Source organism: Salvia splendens, unplaced genomic scaffold (genome assembly GCF_004379255.2).
Source record: "Salvia splendens isolate huo1 unplaced genomic scaffold, SspV2 ctg48, whole genome shotgun sequence".
NCBI lineage: Eukaryota > Viridiplantae > Streptophyta > Magnoliopsida > Lamiales > Lamiaceae > Salvia > Salvia splendens.
In genome coordinates this window covers 47,477-69,916 of record NW_024599134.1, presented here as the reverse complement: position 1 = coordinate 69,916, position 22,440 = coordinate 47,477, and the positions used below count along the sequence as shown (strand labels likewise).

The 22,440-nt window shown below is 36.4% G+C and overlaps 2 pseudogenes; both read right to left on the bottom strand.

Annotated features, from left to right (window-relative positions):
- Positions 1-1,839: 1,839 nt before the first annotated feature.
- Positions 1,840-3,931, bottom strand: LOC121790329 (annotated as a pseudogene).
- A 3,026-nt stretch (positions 3,932-6,957) lies between these two features.
- LOC121790328 lies at positions 6,958-11,167 on the bottom strand (annotated as a pseudogene).
- Between the last annotated feature and the right edge of the window lie 11,273 nt (positions 11,168-22,440).

Here is a 22,440-nt window from a genome sequence, read left to right as displayed (position 1 = left end):
TGTTGGAAAGAAATCAAGGAGTTAATGTGATTGATTTCTAATTGATCTCAAATTGATCATATTCCAAAATTAGGAGATTGTAATTACCATATGAAAATTGTAATCTTACCTATAAGAATGTAATCTCTGCACATATCATTCAAGCAATAATATTATACCATATTTCGATCCCTAATTGTTTCTTCACTTGTCCTTTCCGATCCAACCCACTTAAGAAATGAGTTTTGGTTGCAATCAAATTTATTGAAAAAGCTCATAAAAAATTAGTCCATGGGCCGAGTCTGGCCTCAACTTGGCCTAGCAAATTTGATAATTCAACCCCAAATATAATAAGAAAAGGGAATTTTTTCTTACACTACTTAATTCAAGCCGAATATAATAAATTATTGTTAAATTCAGTCTGAAACAAATGTTCAGTTTTAAATAAAACAGTTGACTATTGGGATCATGTGGGCTGATAATGCAAACGAGACGATGCCATTATGAATTTAATGTCCATAAAGAGAAAAAAAAAAACAAATGCGTTTGTTGATTGTATCGGTGGAAAATGGGTTTCACTTAAATTTTCTAACATAGAAAATTTAAGGTATGGTCGCATTATACTATTTCCAATGATTTACATTAATTCAATTTCATTTTAGGGTGGATATCATATAAAAATTTGATTTTATTCCAACTTTTTACATTAAATTAAAATTTAACAGAATATTCTCTATCTACTACTTTTTTACTCACAAAATTTTTAAAAATAATTTGAGTTTGTTTTAGTGTTTTTTTTTAAAAGGAGGATCAATGATGGTTCCTCATCTACCCCGAAGTGACTCCGACCCCTGGCCTAACGGTCGGAGGTGAAGCGTCTTACCACCGAGTTGCGCTTCGTTGTCTTGGAGGGGACCAACGGGTCCACCTATCTTCCCTCCAGTCACGGGTCCAGACCAGTTAACCTATCTTCCCAATTATGGGCCTGACCAGTTAACCTATCTCCCTCTGCTCCTGGGTTCAGGCCAATGAACTCATCACCCCCCAGGGAAATAAATCCCCAAGATGCGCCTCCCAGGGGTCGAACACGTGACCTCTAGGATGGCGCGGTATCCTTGCGCCCTTTTCAACCACTTAAGCTAAGGGGCTTGGATTGAGTTTGTTTTAGTGTTAACCCAGTATAGTTTACTCAAAAACTTATAATGGGATTGGTTTTGGAGTATCATTTGAGGTAATTATCTACTCCATTTTAGGTTTTACCGTACCATTTGACCTGATCTTAGTAATTCATTACGCTAAATTTGTCACAAATTATATATTTAGGACTAAACTAAGTACGGAGCATGTGAAAATCGCATGAAAAATTGTTGAAGTGCAATTCTGTGGCAAAACAAAAAAATTCCATTTTCTGATTTTCCGGTGGTAAAAACTAGAAATTTGTATTGAAAAAAGATGCTATGAAGTTATAAATTTGTAAATATGTAGAATCGTCACTCGCAAACGTTATTCATCCCTTTTAAGTTTTTATTGTCACTATCGGATCCGAATGATTGGTATAGTATATTAATTCATTCTAAATTAATTAATAATCAAAAATTGATTTTAAATGTAAAATGCCTAAAAATTAAGTCCAATTATATAGTATTATTCTTGAAATTATTATAGCTGATGTTTTCTTGAAATTATTACTATATCTGAAGTAAGTTTTGTAACATAACTCATACTACTATATATCATACATCTGGTTTAATTGACCATAAAAAGATCATTTCTTAAGCGCGAAAAATTTTAACAGATTTTAATTAATTCAACATCGTAATAAATAGACTGATTAAAACAGTAAAAGAAAAGAGAAACGAATTAACAAGATATGAAGTTCATTGATAAAAGGAAAAGAAAAAGGAATTAAAAACTAATTAATAACAGTGAGAAAGTTGAGGAAATTATGCTAGCATCCAAAAACAATCTCATTATTCTTTCTACACTTCTCCATATATATGTGCTAATCCATCTATACAAAATGCTAATAATACAATTAAATTTGATCCTTTCTTTATTTATTTATCGTCTTGACAAATTCATTTCGACTATTCACATATGGTTGGCAATGATCTCCCGGAGTGACGTCTCAATCCTAGCTACCCACTTTTGTACACATGAAAATGTACACCTCCAACATTGCCTATAAGGTATTTATTGAACCACAAAAAACAAACAAGAAAAAGGCCAAATAAAATTGGGGTAGAGAATTGGATAGATTACTTTGTTTAACAGAGAGAAAGAGGAGGAGGGTTATTGAAGATGGAAATCAAGGTGAGGTAAGGATGAGACATTCATTAGCCAACAAACCCTCCCAATCCAATTCTTCTAGTTTGATGCTCCCATCATCATTATTATTATTATTATTATTATTGACACTTTCATAATTGGAAACTTCCATCCAGGGACAGAAAGGTCATTTAGGGCTGCCATCGCCCCCGCTAGGTTTTCCGTACCAACCTCATTTGGCAAATTGAACATCGGAACGACGCCGTTTAAGTCGAATATGCTGTTGTTGTGCTGCTGATCCATGACCATGAGGTGGTGATTAGGGTTGAAGGGGTTTCCGAATTGGGTGGCCATGGATGAGCACGACGAAGATGAGGAATCCATGCAGACTCCAGCTGCCTCGTACTCTTGCATGAACACCGGCCCCCTCCGACCACGTTGGCTTTGAGATGAGTGTGGTCAGAGGAGTCGCTGTTGTTTGGAGACGATGACGTGGCTGTGTTCTTTAACCTCTTTTTGATTGTTGAATTCCAAAAATTCTTGATCTCATTGTCGGTCCTTCCTGGGAGACGTGCTGCAATTTGAGACCACCTGGTACATATGATTACTTAAGGGTTAATTGCCTATAAAGTTATAAAGTTTGATCCATGCTGGTTAATTATAGTATTTTGTATATTTATTTTGACGTAGAATGCAAGTTGGTCTTGCATAATGCATGGGTGTAGTTATATGCTTCTCTATGGATGAGTCTATGCTTTTATATAATATATAAAAATAAAAATTATACAAATAAGTATTGCGTGTAGTAAGGTCACTCTCCTATTGTTTAGTTTACTTATTTATATGGAGTAGTATCAATCACAATTGCAGATGTTCTAGTCAAAATTTGCTAACTAATTAATTAAATAATACCAGTCGAACTGCATACTTGACTATGGTATTAATTAAGAGGATGCATAAATGTTTTTTAGGATCTAAGTAACAGTGCTAATATAGATCGATCTTATACTATAGCACATGTGATATGTAAGTGTTCTTAAATATTAGTGAATAAATGAAATGTTAAATGACTAAATGAAATTGCTCTTTGCTGTCCAGATACATTGCTAAATATTTCGGACAAAAAGAAAAAAAAAACCTTAATTAATGAATTGAACTTCATCAACTTAAAAAACTTGGTTAATATTCATATGTTCATACAAAAATAATCACAGCAAACAACTTAATTGTATTATTAATAAAAGAAGATGCATAGATGAGTGAAAAGTGAGAGAGAGACCTGTTGCCAAGAATGGAATGTAAATGAATGATAAGGTGCTCCTCCTGAGGGGAGAAGGCGCCGCGCTTGAGATCAGGCCGGAGATAGTTTATCCAACGCAGACGGCAGCTCTTCCCGCAACGCTGCAGCCCCGCATTTCTTGCTATGTCGCTCCAACACCCTTGCCCATTTCTCACCATGAAATTCATCAACTTCTCATCCTCCTCCGGCGACCACAGCCCCTTCTTCTTCACATTATTATTATTATTATCATTATCATTATTCCTCATTCCCATCCCAACACCAAATTTCTCTTCTAACTAACTTATAACTCACCAATATTACTTGATGAATATTGATTGTATTTGTCTTCTTATTTTGTCCCCCCCTCCTCCTAGCTATTTTTTCCAACTGGCCTTGATGGAGACTGTGAAAATGAAGATAAATAGATGATCATAATTAGAGAGAGGGGGATTATGATTATGTGAAGTGGAAGCAAAATATGTTGCAATTCTCATACACATATGATGATTACCTTGTGAGTGAAGAAAAATCCATGGGTGCAAAAATAAAGACTAAGATAGATTCAAAGACAAGAACACCTAACATCTCTTTCCTTCAAGGTCCCCCTCCAATCCGTTTTCCACTCCACCCTCTCTCTCTCTTTTTCCCATTTTATTTCTAATTAGCAACAACTAATTTCTTACTTAATCACCTTTCTTTTTTTAATAATTTTCTCTATACAATTCATTCTTAATCCATACATTGGTTTAATTAATACCACCATATACAATTCTTTTTTTAATAATTTCACTATACAATTCATTAATCCATATTAATTTTTATGGAGAAAAATTAATTACTCTTGAAGAATTATTTTAAGGTCTCCATGACCAAGAGGATTATGTTTTTGTTGAAATGATATGAGAGCTTTGATCGTATTTCAAGCTAATTGTGATCTGATTTACTGACTCTCCTAATGTAACTTATTACAATTATTTTGATTTTTTCTCAACCTTTTTATCTCTTCAATAAATTTACCATCGCATTTTAATCAACTTATATATTTGGCTTGTATTTATATACATATAAAGACTATATACAACACTTGATGTAATGGCATGCAGTAGTATATTAGTATAAAAATATTTATAAGTAATTAAATAAGTTTTTAATGAGCTTGATTTTTATAACATGAAAAGTAGGAGAATAAAATTGTAAGCATGTCTGTCTGAGTGAGTTAACTAGCTCTACTCTTAAGCAAACGACATGAATAGTTTATTGATTTAGTTTTGAAAAGCCGTTGGTATGCAAACAATTAAGAAGCATATATCCTTCATCAACAAGCGATAATCGAACATGTACAAGAAAATAATCAACGCAATGAATTGTATTTCATCAATTTCCTCTCTGAAATCATTACTTCAATTCCTAAATTATTTTTAGGTAAAAAATGGGTTTTTATCAAAAGTTACCCCTAGTTTTCCCATTATTCTTCATATTATCTATTATCTATAATTTTGAGTTTATCAAGTGCAACACATTTTTCAACTCACACACACAGATATGTCTATATATATAACAACCTACCTAGAAGCTACAATAGGGAGGATTTTTATAGATAAAATTGCATGTATATAAATATGGATTTGAAGTTGAGGAGTAATTTTTACTTCTTGTAAAGATATACACTGATCATTGGATAGGCTTGCTTCATTTGCAGACTTAATGAATACACAAATGTAGCTTTCACCACCTAATAATCGTCAGACATGCTACGAGAGAAACTACAAAACAAGCCCTTTTTAATATTTGAATCCGACATCAACCAGATTCATTTTTAATGCAACATAGAATAAGAAATAAAAAATGAATATGTATGTTGATTAGCATGCGGAAGAGAGATATCGATGTTGTCTGAAGAAAGGAAAGGAAAAGAATAAAAAGGAAAACTGTGAAGGTACTCCAAGACTAAATCCTCCATGAACACTTGTACAAATCTAGCTGTATACTTTTCCATCTATACGCCATTTCTGACCTTGCATATTAAGATATTGAATACATCTATCTATATAGTACAACATATATTCATCCTATTTTGTTTTCCAACATTGTTATTTTCTCTACATCACTCTGCGCTAGCTGGACAAATTTAGTTCACATTTTCTTCATCTTGCCTATCATGTCCATAACATTATTCACTAAATGCCCCCTTATTAAAATTCATAAAATTATCATGTCCATATTTTGCCCCCTCTAGTATGATTTTCTGGCTACGCCCCTGCCCTAAGATGTGTGATATGTACATTAAGCAACATATGGAATAATTGTACTCCCTCTAAAAGAAATTTTGAAAGTGTACTACGAGATACTACCTCCGTCCCACATTAAGTGTCACATTTAGTGTGGGCACGAATTTTAAGAAATATAAAGAAAAGTAGGTTAAATAAGTTAGTGGATTATGGGTCTCACTTATATATATATATATATATATATAGGGTTGTGTTAAAGATAGAACCATTCTTAAGTGTAGAACCTAGAACTCTACATATTTTATTCATTGGATGAGGAAAAAATGACGGTCAAGATTAAAAATCATACATATTAGACTATGTTTTCACGACATTCCTGACTCAACATGTGAAAAAACTCACATGTTGATGGAAGAATGAATGAAACGAAGAAGAGTCCATGCATGCTTTATTTTTTCACTTCTCTGCATTCACCCATTAATAATAGTTTTGGTTGTAATGGGAAGTTGCTGTGCAAATCAACACCATTGGATTAAAAGATCTAACGACCTCCGTTTGGCATTTGTTCTACGTTTAAGAATGGTTCTACGTTAGTTTTATAATAAAATGTGAGTAGAATTGGTTGGTGGAATGTGGGGTCTACTAACCATTTATGGTAAAAGTAAAATGTGACTCTTATTGTCCTGCAAATATTACTGGTGCAATTTCATGCATATATTTCATGAATTTATTCTTATTGTTCGATTAATTAGTAACTTGCTTAGTTGATTATTAAACTTGATATGCAATATTGCAATACGCATACCTCAATTAAGTTCATTACAATTTGCCAACGGATCTAAAAATCTATACGTATTTGGTATTGCGTCTAGAGAGGGGTTGAAAGTGAGCATTGTTGTTTTTAATGAAAAACTGTTTCAATATAGCAAAAAGAAATTGAATTCGAGATTTTCAGATGACAAGTAATCAGTTGAAAAGGTGAAAGCACAGCTGTATACGTATTTGGGAATTTCTTCTTCTTCTTCTTCACGCGAGAAAATAACAAAATCAATCCTCTTGTATTCATTTTGATGTGTTGTTTGTGATCATTTTCCACTCTATTCACAAAAAAATAAAAGAAAAGCTTCAAAAGTGTATATATTGACCTAGTAGTAGATAGCTAAAATACCCGAAACTAAAGATCTACTATGACACAACCTATAAATTTATGTTCATTATCAATAATAAAAGCTTCAAACATATTAGCATCAAAGTAATTACAATATTAGCGAGATATAAAGTTTCTCCTGAGGGAAACTTCTACAGCAAGGGATGTTGCTGCTGAATTCATTTCTTGCTTTCATCATACGTTTTTTTCCATACTTTGAAAAAATAAATTCCAGATATCCAAGTCAACGACAATATGTAATCAATTGTGTCATTGAAAAAATTACTACGAGGGAGCTTATTCTTAAACATCAAAGTGTCCCTATCATATGACTGAAGAGACTCTGAAACAGGAGTGCCATTTATTTGCAAGAGATCTCTCTTCGATTCAAAATTAGAGTTGCTTCTATTTCTCCCATTTTTAGGGAAGCCATTTGAAACTGAACCCATGAACCGTTTACAGGTTTGACGGTTGGCGCAAGAAGCGCTCCATCTGGCGTGCCCTAGTCCTTATGGACATGTCAAAAACTTTTTGGTCAAACTCCACCACAAGACCACCAAGAATGCCGATATCGATCTGCACAGGTTTATGGCCATTAACATTTCTACCACCAGAAAGAGAACCCCCCCCCCCCCCCCCAATCGAAATGATAAGGAAACTCACCTTCTGGTCAACTTTAACCTTCTTCCCTTGTCCAAGTATCTCCTGCAATGTCTCTATTAATTCTTTCTCTTCCTCCAGAGGCAAAGGCTGAAGATGGAAAAGAGAATAGTCATAAGAGAACATATAAATGATGTATTTCGAATGGCGTAGTATATGTTAAGTTAACATAAGCTTTTGCAGGCATGCAAATGGGCTGTTCTTTACTAGATTCATGTACACTAACCCGTCAAATTCACATAATAGTGTATGAATATCATGGTCTAAGTATCAGGCAGAGTTGTCAACCAAATATTTATGTAATCCTATCACAAATAGACAAGAAAAGATACTCTGCCAAGCCATGCAATTCAAAGGACCACAAAATGCAGCAAATCATTCAGAACTTACTGGAAATCACATTTATGCAAAAAGGGGATAATACTAGCTTTATACATACACTCCCAAAAAGAGTGAAGGAAGTTCATAGGAAACTCTGAAAAAAGTTGGCATCATTGCAGGGAGAGGGTATACAGGATTTCCTGCCACGACGGCACGATCAAGCTTTTCATTAAGCAAGGGCGTAAAAAATAAAATCTATGAAACATCATAGGAGAGTGCATGAGAGTAATAATTCTTTGGTTGCTCCATAAACTACCAACTTAGGTAAAACACACACACATACAATTATTCTAGGAGTGAGCTTACAATCACAGTTGTCACAGTAACTTTTACTTCCCTCTGTGAGCCATGGTAAGCTCTGAGAATCTTTGCACCATTCGTCCACATGTCCCAGCCTCCCAGCTTCAGCAACAACAGCTGGTACAAGAAATGTAATGAAACATATATGAGTTTTTAATCAGGATAAACGTAAAAAAAACCTAACAGGATTGTATGTATCAACATCAGATGGATGTCTAATGAGTCAACGATTATATAATATCGGTCCTGCATTACTGCTGCAAATATTCCAATTTTTGGTTTTTTCTTTCTTCTTCATCCAAAAGGAGATGATAATATGCTGAACCTACACCCAGTTACTAACTGAATGACATTGCTGGAGTCTAGATGCAAGTAGGAGTTTTGAAATTATAGGATATCAAGCAGATATCATGTTATTTGCTATGAGTATGAAGATTGAAGCCTAACATATGAAAGATTAATATTTTACTGATAAGAAACTAAGAGAGAGAAAGCCAGTCAAGAGCAAAAGGCATTAAAATATGATAACAGTTTCCTGATTAAATAAAACCCTATGATGTCCTGGTTACATATACAGATCCTTTTTGCAGACTTGACAATTTCAGATTTTACTGTACGAAGCAATTCCATGGAAAACAAAGACTCTCTATAGTGACAGAATAAATAATGCAAGAAAACAGAAGAAAGTAGAAATAACCAACTACATTGAGATCCAATGCTGAAAAAAAAAACACATCTCATGTTAAATGCATTAAACTTCTCTATCTTGAAATCTAACACTAATGACATACAATTAAACTTTGTGATCAGTAGAAAATAATCATAAGCTAAAAATCAATTACCCATGAAGTTCTTTGTGATATCTGAAAATTTAGCTTGACTGCAGATATCATTTATTGCCTTCACTCTGGTGTCTGAAGTTACTGAAGCATCCTTCATGAATTGGGCAAAAGTAGGGCTTTTCTTTGAAGCCTCAACAAGGGTAAGAAGCTCAGATTCAACTTTGTCAAGTACATTTGCTTTAACTGCTGCAATGTATAAGGCCGATGCGTAGTTTCCAGAAACTCCAAACATTGTCACGGGAACCTAGAAGTATAATATATTAAACAAAGGTCTGGTGTAACTTCTGCATAATATTCTACTAATCAGCAGTGTTGTCAAAATGTCGTTCGGGTCGCTCGGGTCGCCCGGGTCGCCTGGGTCGAGACCATCACCGCCCCAACATGGGTGGGTTGATCGAGATACAGGGTCGCCGCTGGGTCGGCTGGGTCGAGTGGGTCGCCTGGGTCGAGTGAGTCGCCTGGGTCGCCCTAAACACATGCTATCTCTGATTTTCTCAAATCTCTCACATGTTTTCTGACTCTCTCAATCACAATTCTCTATATATATGCATGCACCACATCAAACTTTTCAAACCTACTTTATACACTTTAGAATTCGGCCTCTTCACTCCTAAACAAATAAACAATTCAAAGACCTGTTGCTGCCATCCTTCATATATTCTTTTGTTTTGATATTTTCAGACAATGGTTTCAATTATTTATTGTGTAATGACTTATGAATTGTTTTGATATTTTGATCATTTCTATTTTCCATTTTATCTCTATTCACATGAATTACGTCTACATTTATATTATTTGATATATTATAAACATTAGAGCAATATATTTATTTTATTTAATATTAAAAGGCAAAAAAATTAACCTAGCTTTGTGGGTCTCTCGACCCCATCGACTCGTCGACCCGCGACCCGAATTTTCACCCCATCGACCCGGTGCGCCCCGCGACCCTAACAACACTGCTAATCAGATTCTATGTTCTCACAAATTGTAAGTAATGTACTAATCAAAACATTTTCATCAGGAAAAATACCATGAATAGGAGGTCTATTTCAAGAAAACCTTCTAAACAATTTGAATTACATAAAGCTACAAGTGAAAATGATCAAGCAGCAGGCCATATACGATAATACGACTGCCTCAAACAAAGCCACATAAATTCATGTATGAAAGTTAAAGAATTGCTAAGTTAATAGTATGTGATGTGCAAAATGCATTTATTGCCAAACAAATGGTGAATCAGCACAAAAAATGGCTAGAAATCTAAGAGCACTAATTTCACATAGCAAACTTATACTCCCTCTGTCCCCCATTAATTGTCTACTTTCACTTTTACCATAAATAGTAAGTAGACCTCAGATTATACTAACTTTTTCCACTCACATTTTATTATAAAACCAATAAATAAAAGTGAGACTCATAATTCACCAACTTTTTAAACCCACATTTCTTTATATTCTTAAAACCCGTGGCGAAACTAAAGTGGACAATTAATGGAGGACGGATGGAGTATTGAATAATTCAGAAGTAAAATCGTCATAAAAGAGCAATCACAGTAACCACGATCTCCAACATGTCAAAATATTCAATCCCCAAACACCATATATATAAGTGAATATAAAAAAGATGAAGATGAGCATACCTTCACTTTCTGCTGTTTCGAAGCAGGTGCAGAAGCATAGGTCTTCGTGAACTGGGAAGAATGACAGTTGAAACTCAAAACCATGGCAACAATTTAAGAGAAGTTGCATCTATAACTCCAATTTAAACCCTCAACCGGGGGGGCAATTGAAGGGAGACGCCATTCCGATATTGATACGACAAGAAAAAAGATAAAAATAAAATAAAAACACAGCAAAATATATTTTACATATGCAGCCGCACTAATTCGTGATACCTCAGTGAAGGTGGAACCAGAAAGAACAGGTGTGGAGGCGACAGATCCCTCCGTGGCGGAGGAAGATTCAACAAAGAGGGCCCGGCGGAGGAGAGGAAGCCCCGATCTCATGCGCATAGCCATTGCCATTTCGGAAATGTGTTGAAACACTCTCACTTTCTCCCCCAATTTAGTCTTCTTCAAAATTCCCCTTTACTCACAGCAATTGAATTAATTAGGTTTGACATGACATCGATTATCAGTTGGCACGTGTGTCTAATGTCAAATGGACCACTATACACTGCCCAACCCATATTTAAAAATGGGCTGGATGTTTTTTCTATAAATCTAGGCTCAAATTAAGAGAATATATGATAAATGGTACGTCTAGGGGTGGGAAATTATACTGAAATACCGGACTTACCGTACCGGAAAAATACCGAAAATACCGATTTTTCGGTATACCGCAGTTTCCGGTACGGTATGATACCGTACCGTAGTGTTTCGGTACGGTAACGGTATCAATTTTGCTATACCGCGGTATACTGAATCCACGGTATACCGATATACTGCGGTATACCGAATCTTCGGTATATACCGAATATTCGGTATACCGGTATACCGCGGTATACCGAATCTGCGGTATATACCGAATATTCGGTATACTGCGGTATACCGGTATACCGATAGATTATATATATATATATATATATATATATAGGATAGTGATCAAGATATAACTAATCTTAAGTGTATAACTAGAGAACAAATCTCAGCCACACATCTTAATGGAACAAATATTATTTATTTTAATTATTGAAAATATGCTGAGGGTATTTTAGGAAATTACAATATGAAATTTAAACCTCCCCCATCTTCTTCACGCTGGTTGAGTGAATTCCTCTCTTCACAAATTGAAGAAGACCTCGTAGGCCGCTTCGCGGAGCTCATCGCGATTGAGTCCTCCGATCTCGCTGAACGAAGACGAGAGGTCGGTGGGTGTTTCCGGTCGGTGGGTGGTGGCAGTCGGCGAGGAGGGGGCACTGTGGTGGTTAACGTTAATGCGGAAATCACGACCCATAGACGACGGGATCGAATTTCCGGAAAGGGAAATCTGCGTCGTCAAGAATGCGGAAATTACGTGGTTTCCTTTTCTTTCTCCTTCCAATCTGCATCAATTACGTCGCCGATTCACAGAATTTCCTCTGCGCCTTAGGCAGTGTTTCTGGATCATCTGCTTAGAATGCAGATTTCTTGTGTGTATGCTTTATCGCGTAGTGTATGATACTCCCTCCGTCCCGCACTACTCGCACTTATTTCCTTTTTGGGCGTCCCAAGTTACTTGCACTCTTTCTATTTTTAGTAAAAAATTTCATCTACGGCCGTCATTTTTGACTTTCCTATACACTCATTCCTTAATCTCCGAGCCGAAAAGGAAATGAGCGAGTAGCCCGGGACGGAGGGAGTATAATTGAATAAGTTTTAATTTAGGAGATCTGTGTGATTACGATTTCTTCGCAATTTCTTAGCTTTGTTTTTCCAAAAGAGGGTTAATAGTTTTAATAGAGAGGGAATCAATTTTCAACACATAATATATACGTTCATGGTAATAACACCCTACTTCATGCAGGAATTGTGAAAATAGATTTTTATGTATCTAAACTCAAACAGATAATGAATGTCAATATCAATTTGGGATAACTCTATAAAAATATGGATAAATTGGCACATCACTCTTAGCATGATTTTACTTCACTCTTGTTCACAAAACACATCACTCTTACTCAGATTTTACTTCACTCTTGTTCACAAAACACATCAATTTTACTCAGATTTTACTTCACTCTTATTCACAAAACGCATCACTCTTACTCAGATTTTACTTCACTCTTGTTCACAAAACACATCACTCTTACTCAGATTTTACTTCACTCTTGTTTACAAAACACTTCACTCTTAGCGTGATTTTACTTCACTCTTGTTTACAAAACACTTCACTCTTAGCATGATTTTACTTCACTCTTGTTTAAAAAACACATCACTCTTAGCATGATTTTACTTCACTCTTGTTTACAAAACACTTCACTCTTAACATGATTTTACTTCACTCTTGTTTACAAAACACTTCACTCTTAACATGATTTTACTTCACTCTTATTTACAAAACACTTCACTCTTAACATGATTTTACTTCACTCTTGTATACAAAACACTTCACTCTTAGGCATGATTTTACTTCACTCTTGTATACAAAACACTTCACTCTTAGGCATGATTTTACTTCACTCTTGTTTACAAAACATGAGTCACTAAATTAATTTCATCAAGAAACTAAAATTAAAAATACCTTCTCTATAATTAATTCCATTTCCCCCACCAGATTTACATCTTTTTGCTTTAAATCTTCAAACTAACAAAAATAAAAAAAAAATCAAAACCAGGGTAGATGAAAATTGAGCTTCAATTCCCTCAATATTTAAATCCTTTTACACTGCATTCTATGGCAGCTTAAAATAGCAATGGCAAAGAATTTGAAGCTCAGAATTTGCAGAGCCATCGCCACCACTCTGCAGTCCTGCCGCTCCAAACATCCTTCTTATCTCCCAACAGATCCTATCCCTTCACTCTCACACCCCTCCGAATTCCCCCAACCTCACGCCGCCAACCATCCGCCGCAATTCAATTGCCAAAACGAAAAAAATGGCACGCCGTCGCCGAAATCCCCGCAGTAGGGCTTCTTCTCCGCCGCCTACTTCCGCTTGCTCGGATTCTCGGAGCTCAACGAAGAACGCGGGTTCGTTCTCAAAGAATTGAATTTGTGAATTTGCCAATGACGTAATTTTGGCTGCAATGACAATTATACCCTGCCTTGTTATTGTGGAGTAAATTTGTGATTGAGGGAGTTAATATCTCCTTAAATTAAAAAATTAATACTAGCCCTTGATTTTTTTGATCTTGTGGCCATGATTTATTCTCTAGTTATAGGTTTAAGGGGTGTTTGCCATAGATCATGACCCTATATATATATATATATATTATATTTAAAAAATTAATACATTGATTAATACAATAAAATTAAACATTCAAATGATAATTTATTCAAACAAATTCACAATTATTTTTTTATCAACTCATCCTATTAAATATAATAAACACAATAACACATAACACCGAAAGAAGATTGGAAATACGATATCGGGATGGTTTATGATTTATATTTAGATGAGAAGAAGAAAATTCAGAGTGTGCTTAGTGGACAGAGAGTGAGTATTACTACAGACACTTGGACATCGATCCAGAACATAAATTACATGGTTATCACTGCTCATTTTTTAGATAGTGATTGGAAGTTGCACAAGAGAATAATTAACTTCACAAAAATCACTAGTCATGTAGGGGAGGAAATTGGCAAGGTGATTGAGATTTTCTTGAGAGAGTGGGGGATAGAGAAAATATTTACGATTGTAGTTGATAATGCATCTTCTAATGATAGTGCAATTGACTACTTGAAAAAAAGAATGAGAATTGAAAAAACTTTATTGTTTGATGGAAAGTATCTGCATTTGCGATGTGCTTGTCATATACTTAATTTGATTGTAAAGGATGGCTTGAAAGAGCTTGGTTCTTCCATTAAGGCTATCAGGAATGCAGTTGTCTTCCTTCATTCATCCCCTTCTAGATTGAACAAATTTAGGGAGTTTGCTGCACTAGCCAAGTTTTCAAATATGTCAACAGTACCAATGGATGTGAAAACTAGGTGGAATTCAACCTATAAGATGCTTGACGTTGCATTGAAGTTTAGAAGGGTGTTTGAAAGGATGTATGAAGAATGGCTTCCTTTCACGACTTACTTTAATGAGAAAGATGAAAAGGGTAAGAAAAGAATGGGGCCTCCACTTGCAGATGATTGGGATAATGCAAAAGCATTTGTACATTTTCTCAAGAATTTTTATGATGCGACTTTAGGGTTAAGTGCATCAAAAACTCCTACATCTCATTTGATTTCAATTTCAATGTTCGCTCTACAAATTGAGATTGAGAAAAAGTGCAGTGATTATTCAGATCCGATTCTTCAAGATATTGCAAAAGCAATGAAGGTGAAATTTGAAAAATACTGGGGGGATTGGAATCCATTGATTTTTATTGCTAGTGTTCTGGATCCAAGGAACAAGCTCAAAATGCTTAAGGTAAGCATCAAGAAATTGAGAGGCAATAAATTGAGAGACGATGATCAAGAGCTTCAAGAGTTATGTGATCGTTTTAAAAATGACTTGGTATGTTTGTGGGGAGAGTACAAGGGGGTGAATGACACCTTGTCCACTCAGACTGAGAAGCTGTACCTAGAACATGTGGACAATGATGACAATATCAGTCAAGGTGGTTTGCATCTCTTTGATGAAATTTTCAATGGAGTGCAAGAAGAGATTTCTCAAGACCAACTCAAGCAAATATCAAACGAAGTGGATAAGTACCTAGCCGATGAGATGGAGCAGCGGTCTGATCCTTCTTTTGATCTTTTGGATTGGTGGAAAGGAAGTGGAACTAGATATCCAATCCTTTCACTCATTGCAAATGATATCTTTGCAATTCCAAGCTCAACAGTTGCTAGTGAATCCGCTTTTAGCTTGGGTAAAAGGGTTGTGGATCCTTTTAGGACCAACTTGAGTCCAAAAATGGTAGAGGCATTGGTGTGCACGAATGATTGGCTCAAAGCAGATAAGTTCAGCTTATATAAGGATCTAACTGATGATGACCTTGATTTGTATAAAGAAATAGAAGAAATTGAAAAGAGTAAGTGTTACTTTAATTTATTAAGTTTCTTTGTCTTATAGATGTTAATTACTTTTGTGTTTCTTTTGTAGATGCACACATGAGTCAAGATGATTCTCAAGTTTTATCTACTACTTGATCCAACAAACGATGAGGTACTAATATTATCCAACAAATTTCATCTCCTAATTTTTTTTGGTGGGGGTGTTAAGAAAAATAGTTGCCTGCTGTTGGAAGAGGTAGTTGGGATTGTGGCAGTGGCAGTGGCAGCCCATTTGAGTAAATCCTTCTTCCTCGAAACTGCTTTCTTTTGGTTTGGTTGTTTGTGTATTGTGATTATGCTCGACTATTAATAAAGGTTATCAAATGCAGGGTCATCTTCAACAATTTTTTGTGGAATTTTGAGAAATGAAGACAACGAGGTTGCAAGAAATGAAGATATTGTTGTTGATCGTAACTTCATATATTGTTTTGGATTTGAATGTTGAAGTTTTATTAATTTGAATGCTATGAACAAGATTTGACTATGATGAAGTTTTATTGTTTTGGGCTTGTGTTAAATAGTTGAATACTTGAATTGTTATTTTAAATATTTTGGACAAAATAGGTTATTTCCGGTATACCGTTACCGTTACCATACCGTTATTACGGTATGGTAACGGTATAAAAAATTATCATACCGAATTTTCGGTATACCGGAATTCCGGTATACCGAAAATTCGGTATGGTATCGGTATGAAATTTTGTCATACCGTAATTTCCGGTATGGTATGCGGTATGGCACGGTCGGTACGGTATACCGTACCGACCCACCCCTAGGTACGTCCTTGTCCTAACAATCTTATTTGAATCATTTTATTCATTTTAAAAAAATTCTAGTCAATAAATAATAAAGTAAAAGTAAAAATACTATGGAGAAGAGTCTTCTTTATATTATTCTTTTTTTACATTATTATTTATCCATTTTAACTACTCCCTCCGCCCACGAAAAACAAGGCACATTTGCCATTTTTTATGGTCCACGGAAAATATGGCACATTCAAATAATATGCACCCCACATTCCACTAACATTACTTCTCTCTTAGAGTGTCCACGATAAGGTGGACAACCTACTTTTTTTTGTCCACAATCACTTTTTTTTGTCCACGGCAAAAAAAAGTATCCACAGCAATAGTGGACACTCCCAAGCCACAAATTACATTATTTTATCATTTATTAGCATATTTTAATTCAGTTAAAATAAAAAATTTAATTGAATTAACCCCGCTCCCTTTTTCAAGTCAAAACCCAAAAAAAGGAAATAAAAAAATAAAAAAATTCCATCTCCTTCATCAACCCATCTTCTTCTTCACTGCAATTTTACTGCATTCTCTCAAAAAATCAAAATAAAAATCAAAAGAAAAACAAATTTTTTTTAAAAAAAAAAAGGAAATCCGGCAGCGCCGCGACTCACCAGGCTGCGCAGTAACCCACCGTAGGCACTGCCGCGGCTCTCCACACCCCGCCGTGTCCACGCCGACTAGTCGGCCGTGGGCTGTCCGCTGCCGATCGCCGCGCCTCATGTGTCCTCCACTATAGGGAGGCGTGGCACCGCCGACTCCGCAGCGGCCGCCGTGTCCTCCCTATTGTGGACACTCTTACTTTTTTCCCTTTTCTCTTACTAAGAGCATCATTAACCCAGACCCGGATTCAGGCACCTATCCACAATTTACAACCTATTTTAAGCATGAAATAAAAAAAATGCCGAACAATTAAAACCGAGAAAAATCATTGTTCAGTCGAAAAAAGAAAATTACAAATCCTAGAAAAAAAATTATTAAGCCCTGGAAAATAAAAATTACACGTCCTAGAAAAAATATTGAAATAATTTAGAAGATAGAAATGGAGAAATTGGTGGAAGAATGTTGAAAAAATGGGTATAAATAGGCAAACAAATAAAAAAAAGAAAAAAAAATTGGGGGGACGGTCCGGCCCAAAGGACCTCCAACGCTGGCCGGGTCGGACCCCGGGCGCGGCCACAGGACGCGACTGCGTCACCGGGCCGGTCCCAGGCCGCAAATCATGGTGGTTTAACGCGTTAAGCCGCGGGCCGGGACCCAGGTGCGGTCCGGCCTGCGGCGTTAATGATGCTCTAATAATATGGACCTCACATTCCACTAACACTACTTCTCTCTTACTTTTTTCCTTTTTCTCTTACTTTACCAATTCTACATTAAAACTCATGTCTTTCACAAAGTGTCCTATTTTTGTGGACGGAGGGAGTATTTATTATAATTTTTTCAAATAAGTGCAAAAATATGCGACTTACCTTTCTTTAGACAGAGAGAGCACTACAAATTAGACTAGTTTTTTAGGTTAATAATCATTTAAATCATGAATTTTGGTATGTCCCACGAACTTTGAAGTTGGATATTAAATCACGAAGTTTTAAATTTTCTCAACCATCTCATTCATGCACAAAATATCATGTTTTAACGATATTCAAAATGACGTGTTTAATTAAAATAAGTATTTTTTTCTTTTATATTCCTTTATTTCTCAGAGCATCCCCATCGCTGCTCGATGGGGCGAACGGCGTTCGTGCTAACGGCGCGACACACTCGTGTCAGCCGCTGTGCTCGCGCTCGATAATAAGAGCACGTCCGTGCCGCTGAGCAGGTCGACGTGGCAACCTCCTATTGGCCAACGGCAATGCCGTTGGCTTTTTCTATTTTTTTTATTTTAATTTAAAAATTGTTTTAAAATAAAAAAAATATTTTCCCAAATCCCAATAAATTATATCCGTTTTCTTTCCACTTTTACTTTATTTTTCATTTTCCCCCCAAAATTCACATTTTTCATCTATAAATACCCCTATTTCCACACAAAAAATTTCACTCTTGCAAAAAAAAAATGTCCGGCTCCGGCAATCACTCCTCCGACTCCCGCGGATGGAACCACGAATGGTTCAACCCAACACCATTTCCCCATCCAGATACGGAATTTCGGCTCCTCCTCAAACCCAAGGTTCTCAAATTCCGGGTGGCTATCAGCCTTATCCGGTGGACGAGCAAGATGCCACCGATGGGCGATACGGGTAGACACCCGAACAAGGATCGGGAGGGATCGGCGGTTCCCAAACTCTGGAGGACAACCCCAACGCTCCTCGTCCTTGTCCTCGTAGTGTTCCTACTCATAGTCGTGGCGGTGACGTTCACGTCCGCACCGCGTACACTCCGCCGGAGATGGAGAAGATGTTCACAGCCTATTTCGAAATATCTGAAGATCCGGAAATTGGCACGAACAAAACCGGGGAGAGGTTTTGGTGGTGCGTCTCTCGCCGGTACAATGCCAACCGACCGGAGGGAACCATCAAGCGCAACGAGAGTATGGTGTGCAATGCCATCTTCAGAGCCAACGAAGAAATCCAAAAGTTCCAGGGGTATTACCTCCAGGAACAGCGGTCGGCGGGGAGCAGCATGAGCAAGGCCGAAATCATCACGGCCACCATGTCGACCTACCATTCCATGGATTACAAACCAATCAAGCACATTGGCGCTTGGCAGCATGTGCGTAGAAATCCGAAGTATAGGGGAGGCTTATCATCCTCTCCAGCTCCTCCAGCAAACGGTCGAGGTCGTTATCCCTATCCGACGGCAGCTCCGATGCTTGCTGGAGCTAACTTGGGTAGCCCCGACGCCGGCACGAGCAGTTCCCAACGCCGACCGCAAGGAAGGAAGAAGGCGACAGCCAACCGCCGTCGCGCCGAGACTCCATCCGCTCCCGCCTCCGCTCCCTTTGTGCCACCTCAACCCTCCACCAACTCGTTGTGGACCATTTTGGCTCAACTTAATTTGGCCGATAGGTCTCGGATGACTCCCGAGCAACATGATTCACATTTGGCAATGATACGGGGTCTCCGAAAAACATTGGGGATAGGGTCAGAGGACTAGTCTTCCACGGGGGTATTTTTATTTATGTAATTTTTAATTAGTAGGATTTTAATTATGTAATTTTTATTTTTTAGGATTTTAATTATGTAATTTTTAATATTTAGGACTTTAATTATGTAATTTTTAATTTTTTGGATTTTAATTATGTACTTTTTTTATTTTTTTTTGTAATTTGTAATAGTTTTTCGGGTATTTTTAATGCATTTTAATATTGTGGAAATGTTTTTATTTAAATTGAATAATAGAATGGTGGGACCCTTGAGCATGTCCTTGCGGAAGAGCTTGGATGTGGGTGTTGTGCTCTTGGGGAAGAGCAGAGAGTAAAAAAGGAATAAAAGTAGGTCTGGACCCACTTCCATGCTCTTGCCTAAGAGAATGGATGGGGATGCTCTCATTTCTCTTCTTAATTTATTGAAATATTGTTGGTTTTAACATCACACATAGATGTCGATTTTTGCATGGATAAGACAATTGAGAAAAATTGAAACTTCGTAATTTCATATTTCAATTTCAAAATTTATGGGACAGCCCAAAATTTAGCTAAACTTTGTGATTTAAATATCTTGCCTTTTTATTAGAGTGATTTAAAATTTTGATTTCCGAACAATGAGATATATAGCTTTAAAGTTCTTGTTTTAACAACTAATTTGGATATACCACACTTCAACAAACTTGAGACTTCCTCTACCCAATCATCATGACAGTTTACACGGATGAGTGTCAATTTTGTATAGTAGATCTTGACGCCAGACATTAAAGCAAAGCATTGAAGAATTTCTTGTAGTTGTTCGTGTTATTCTTGTATACCGGCGAGAAGATGATGGTATCATCTGCAAATTGAAGGTGGGTGACTGGTATCTGGTTTTACCCCACGAATCCTCTTAAGCACTCCAAGTTCCATTCATTTGTGAACAATTGTATTGAAGGTCTCAACAATCAGAAGAAAAAAAAAAGGGTGAAAATAAGGTCTCTTTGCCTCAATCCTTTTTTAATGGGAACGGCGATGTGGGTAACTCATTCACGAGGATGGACATAGAGGTCTTCCTCACACACTCCATTATCCATGCTGTCCATCTCAACCCAGATCTTCTTCCTACCATTGTTTCCTCCAGGAAATCCCATCGAACGGAGCCATACGATTTTTTGGAAATCAAGTTTGAGGACCGCAACACTCAACTTTATCTTGTTGATCCACCAAACAACTTCATCTGTCTAATCTTGATAAAAGTCGTTTGTGTCAACTTGATCAGGTCCGGTAGCACCATCGAAAGTCTTTTAGCCAAGATCTTGGCAATGATCTTGTAGAGGCTTCCAATCATGCTTATCAGCCTGAAGTTTTTAATCTCAAAGGCATCTTCCAGTTTCAGGATCAAAGTCACCCAAGTTTGGTAGATTTCTCTGGATAGTCTACTGGTGTCGAAGAATAACGAATAAACTCACACACTTCCTGAATCCTGACCAATGTCCTTCAAAAGTTCTTTCACAAACTTAAAGTTAAACCCGTCACACCTTGGAGCCTTTGACACCTCACACTTCTGAAGTGCAACCTGAATTTTGCACATAAAAGGTCTTCTCTCGAGTATCTCTCCTTGTGCCTTAGACATCTTGGGCAACAACTTTCTATCAAGGTAAACTTTCGGCACCGACTGCTATTAGAGGTACTCTAACTCCAACGAATTACTCCCTCTGGTCCGCATTAAATGCATATTCTTTTATTTGGACGGTCCTCAATAAATGTCTTATTTTACTTTTACTATTTTTAGTAAGTGTATACCACATTCTACTAATTTATTCTACTCACAATGATTATAAAATTAATATTTAAAAATGGGGTCTACATTCCATTAATTGTTTTCACACACTTTCCTTCATAAAGCCAAATAATTTTTTAAAGTACGCACCAGTCAAATATGAGACATTTATTAGAAATAGAAGGGAGTATGTACTCCCGCTGATCCCCAATAGAAGTCTCATTTTGTCATTTTCATCTGGTTCATTCGAAGTCTCTTTTTTTCACTATTTTTTGCAAATGAACGTCATATTACACTAACTGTACTCATGTTTTATTACAAAATTAATATATAAAGATAAGACTAATATTTCACTAATTCTTTTGCTAATTTTATTTTCAAAGTAAAATAATTTTACTCCCTCCGTCCCATAGAAATATGTATATTTCCTTTTTCGTCTGTTCCATAGAAATAGTCCACATCCACTTATGGTAACCTTTTTCCCCTTCTCTTTTACTTTTTCATTTATGGGGTCCTATCATTCACTACACAATTTCAACTACTTTTTTTCTTTCTCTCTTATTTTATCAAATTATGCATTAAAATCCGTGCAAACCTTAAAGTGCCTATTGCTATGGAACCGAGGGAAGAGTATAAAACTTACCTGGTGAAAATTGGAACTTTTATTATTGATGGAAGGAGTAATTATTTGTGGTGTACCAATTCAAAATCATGGAGGGAGGAATGATTTAGCTGCAGATCCAATGCGTGTAAATAGTAGTGTTGAATTATGTGCAACAATGATCACTTTCAGTCACACTACATCAGTTAGTCATTGTAATTTATGATGATACCAATAATTGTACAGCTTTTTGAGATTTGAAATGTAAATGTGGGCCTTCAAATATATATGGGCGGTTAAGTGGGTTGTTCATATCAATCCTCACTTTCTCCAAGTTCAAATTGCCTTTTTCCTTCTTAGTCAAGACTCAAGACATCATAGTTGAACTCCAAGTATCTTCCTACTTCGTATTTCTTAGTACTTTC